This window comes from Chaetura pelagica, unplaced genomic scaffold, assembly GCF_000747805.2.
Source record: "Chaetura pelagica isolate M959 unplaced genomic scaffold, ChaPel_1.0 scaffold731, whole genome shotgun sequence".
NCBI lineage: Eukaryota > Metazoa > Chordata > Aves > Apodiformes > Apodidae > Chaetura > Chaetura pelagica.
This window is the reverse complement of record NW_009952155.1, coordinates 37,786-42,494: the sequence shown is the minus strand read 5'-3', so window position 1 is coordinate 42,494 and position 4,709 is coordinate 37,786.

Genomic DNA, 4,709 nt, shown 5'->3' with positions numbered 1-4,709 from the left:
TGCTCTGTGGCCTCATGCTACTGCAGGTGCAGTTCCCCCTCCTCACCCCCAGCTCCACATGGAAAGGATAAAACCCACCCTGGAACACAAGGTTAGAGAACCTGTGGGTTTGGAAAATGGAAAAAAAACCCACAACAAACCAACCCCACAAACACAACAAACCCCACACATACATCTCACTGGATCTGGGAGATAAAGCCCAATTTCTGTGGCTCCCCAAAGATGCCCACCTCCCAAAAGGACACTCCTGCCTTATCAGCAGGGGTGCAGCCAGGGTGTCCTGCACCTCCTGCCTGGCAAGAAGCTGTGATAAGCAAAACTGGGTCCCCTAATCAGCTGTGGGGTGGCAGGCAGATGGCCCAGGGACTGCAGGCACCTTCCTTGCCTGGGGACTGCTGACAGCCAGAGGGGTTTTAACTCCATTTTGCAGGTGGTTTCTCATTTCTCCTCCTGCTTTTCAGCTGTTTCAAGGCTGTGGAGAGGGCTGAAGACCAAGGAGGACTCAGATCTGTGGGTCTGATTCATCCTGGAATGATGCAATGTGTGTGCAGATTGCAGCCAAGCTTTTTTTTTCTTTGCATCAACTTGTCAGTCCACAAGGCAATGTGGTCTGGGCAGCCTGTAGCTTGGGACAGCACAAATCCTCTCACTCTGGGCTTCTTTTTCTCTGCCCTGATGGAGTTTGTGGGTTGTGAAGCACCTGAAGGACCTGCTAAGAATCCCAGGGGAGCTCCCAGCAGTGGTTGTGGCCCCCGGGAGGCAGCAGGGGAATGGTTGCACAAGGCTTGTTTCAAAGGAAGGGTTTGTAAACCCAGCTGAGCTCCCTGTGCTGCTGCCCTGCCAGGGGTGAGTCTTCTTCACCACGTCAGGGATGGCAGGAAACCACCCAAGGGACATTTCCTGCCGGTGGGACGTGGGACACGACCAGATCACAAGCCAGGCCAGACTCCCTGCCCCATTTTCCCTCCATCAATGCTTAAGAACTCCCCCCCTTCTTCACGAACGTGGGGAAAACCCTCAGTTGGTGCATCCCTGCCTTGGCATCTCTGGCCACAGCAGCTCCCTGCTGGCCCAGGGCATGGAGAAGAAAGGATTCCTTGTACCAGTGCTCCTCAGGGTTAAAATATAACCTGTTCCTACCTGGAACACCATATTCCAGACTGATTCACAGGATTTCTTATCAGGAAGCAAGACAGAAGATTGTAGGGGAAAGGGCTCATTAAGGTGACACTGCAATTTCCCCACCTCCCCTGCCCTGCCAGCAGCACTGGCAGGAGATTATCTGCTGTTGGCTGTTGTTTATGGAGTAGAAAACCACAATAAACTGAGTGGAGCAAGAGTGGAAAGTGTTCCTCTTTTGAGTCCTCAGTCATCCATTTCCTTGAGCCAGACTGCCTGACCCAAAGGAATCTCTGCTGCCTCTGGTTGATTTACCCCCAGCAGGCAGGGGTGACCATCCTGGTGTTGCCTCTCTGCAGGTTGCTGCCCAAAATGTCATGCAAGCTGGAGAACGTGGGGTCCAACCACCTGTCAGCAACCTAGATTTGGTTGTCTCTTTTGGAGGAAACACAGCTGTGATCATCCAGTGGCTTCTGCCAAGGGGCAGGATTTGGGGGGTGGGGGGACTGAGAAGGAAGGAAAGATTTAGCAACTGCTGCCTTAAATTGCATCTTGTGGAAGTTCTTCTCTCTGCTTTCTCCAGGGTTCAGGACACTGTGGGGACAGGGTGATGGCTTGGACACACCTGGATGGTGGTCAGGTCTCACCTCTGGCTTTCCCACCCCCTTACCCAAGTGCTGCTCCAGGTGCAGAAGACACCAGCAGGGACCCATGAGCAGGGAGGAGTGAGTCATGGCCGTGACTCTGTTATTATTGTTATTTTTTCCAGCAGAACACAGAGAACAGAGGCCACCAGGCACAAACCTGAGCTCTGGAGGGAGGAGGACAACACATACCAACACCAGCTCCAATGCTGTTCCAGCAGGCACCTGGACAGGAGGCAAGGATGAGATCAGACCAGGCTCTTCTCCCCTCATGAACCTTCATGTCCTGGTTTGCAGGAAAACCAAGCACTTGATTTTCCCACTGTTTGGTGCCCCCGGAGGTTTGTTTTCTGACTTGCTCCTCCAAGGCTCAGGCAGCAAGAAATTGCTCTGCATGATCACTGTGCTTCCTGCAAATGCTTAGCCTTGATTTCAGCCCGTGCTGCCTCACGTCACCTTCTCTGCAAGGTCAAAATCCCAATCATCCTCCAAAGAGAGGAATGAAAAAAAAGTCTGTGCTGCTCCTGGGATGCAAAGACTTGGGCTCCAGCTCTTGGAATGGAGTTAGTTTGGGCCAATTTCATGTTGGAAAAAAGAGATTAGACAAAATAGAAGGAAAGAAGAACATTTTGGGGGTGCAGGGGTATGGGGTGAGCTTGTTCCTGCTACAGCCAGGCCAGGATTGCTGGCTCTGCAGGGGAGCTGTGGTGAGGGATGTGGATGCTGCAGACCCCATCTTCCCAAAAAACTTCTGCAGGGATGGGAAGAAAACCCCCCTAAGCTCTTCTAGGAGGTCTCCTTCTCCATTCCCAGGCTCAAGCCCATGCAGGGGAGTTAAGAGAGTCTCCTTGTCCTGGCCCTGCTGGACAGGGTGACAAGAGAAGGGCACTGGGCTGAAACACCAAGAAAACCCTGACAGCAAAACCCAAAATAAACTCTACTGTAGGCAAAACTGAGACATAAGGGCAGCAGCACAAGACCCCAGCTGGCCCTGTCACCTCACCTGTGCTTTGGGGAGTGTTTGGGGCTGTCTAGGGACACAGAGGCCCCACGTAACTGAAGAGCTGCTTGAAAGAGTCCCAGGCAGAGCCACCAAGATGATGGAGGGAGGGGAACATCTCCCTGATGAGGAAAGGCTGAGGGAGCTGGGTCTCTTGAGCTTGGAGAAGGGGAGACGGAGGGGCAACCTCAGCAATGTTCACAAATATGTTCAGGGAGCAGATGTCTTCTTAGGAGGAGCAGCTGAGGGAGCTGGGGGTGTTCAGCCCAGAGAAAAGAAGGCTGAGGGGAGACCTCCTCGCTTTCTACAACTCCCTGAAAGGAGATTTGAGGGTAGCAAATGTAAGACCCATCTATAAGAAAGGCAGAAAGGAGGATCTAGGAAACTGTAGACCTGTCAGCCTGACCTGGGTACCAGGGAAGGTCATGGAGCTGATCATCTGGAGTGTCATTAGAAGACATCTAGAGGATAACCAGGGGAGCAGGCCCTGTCAGCAGGGGTTTATGAAAGGCAGGTCCTGCCTGACAAACTTGATCTCCTTTTATAACCTGATGACCCACCTATGGGATGAGGGAAAGGCTGTGGCTATTGTCTCTCTGGACCTCCAAAAAGCATCTGACACTGTTCCCCTAGACCTCTCATTAAAAACTTGGCTGCTCGTGGCCTGGATGAGCAAACGATCCGTTGGATCAAGCACTGGCTGGATGGTTGGACCCAGAGAGTGGTGGTCACTGGAGTCCAATCCAGCTGGGGACAATCACAAGTGGTTGTTCCTCAGGGCTCAGTGTTGGGACCAGTTCTGTTTAACATCTTCATGGATGATCTCGATAAGGACACGGGGTGTATTATCAGTGAGTTTGCAGATGACAGCAAGCTGGGCGGGAGTGTTGATCTGCATGAGGACAGGGAGGCTCTGCAGAGAGACCTGGATAGATTGGGTGGTTGGTTCACGGTCTGGGCTTCAACAAGGCCAAGTGCCGGGTCCTGCAGTTGGGCCACAGCAACCCCAGGCAACGCTCCAGGCTTGGGAACTGTGGCTGGAAAGGGTCTGGCAGGAAAGGACCTGGAGGTTCTCCTTGACAAGCAGCTGAACATGAGCCAGTGTGTGCCCAGGTGGCCAAGAAAGCCCATGGCATCCTGAAATAGGATATTAGACATGTTTGGAATAGTGTGGCCAGCAGAAGAAGAGAGGTGATTGTCCCCCTGTGCTCAGCAGTGGTGGGGCCACACCTGGAGTGTTGTGTCCAGGTTTGGGCACCTCCATCCCAGAGAGATCTCAAGGTGCTGGAGCCAGGACAGAGGAGGCAACAAAGCTGGGGAAGGGAATCAATCTGATGATGAAGGCTTGAAGGAGCTGGGGATGTGTAGTGTGAGGAAGAGGAGGCTGAGGGGAAACTCATCAGTCTCTCCAACTACCTGAGAGGTCATTGCAGAGGTTGGTGCTGGTCTCTTCTCACAGGTCATTAGAGACAGAACAGGAGGGAAGGGCTTCAAGCTGCACCAGGGCAGGGTCAGACTGGACATGAGGGAAAACGTCTTCACAGCAAGAGTGGTTGGAGACTGGGACAGGCTGCCCAGGGAGGTGGGGGAGTCACATCCCTGGGTGTGGAGATGGGTGAGGGGAGAACTTTGTAGAGCAGGGCTGATGGTTGCACTGGGTGATCCCGAGGGGCTTTTCCAGCCTGAACAGTCCGATGATTTTATGAGCTGGGGGATCAGTGAAGTTACAAGTGACAGGGCAAGAGGGACCGGCCTCCAGGGGAGGCTCGGGTGGGATGTCAGGAAGAATTTCTCCACAGAAAGCCTTGTCAGGCAGGGGAACAGGCTGCCCTGGGGCGCCTGACGAGCGGTACAGACGCAGGGTCTGGTTCAGGGCAGATAAATGGCCGGACGGGCTGAGTTCGGAGCCTTTTCCCAACCCGCCCCGTCCCGCCCCTCACGCCCTC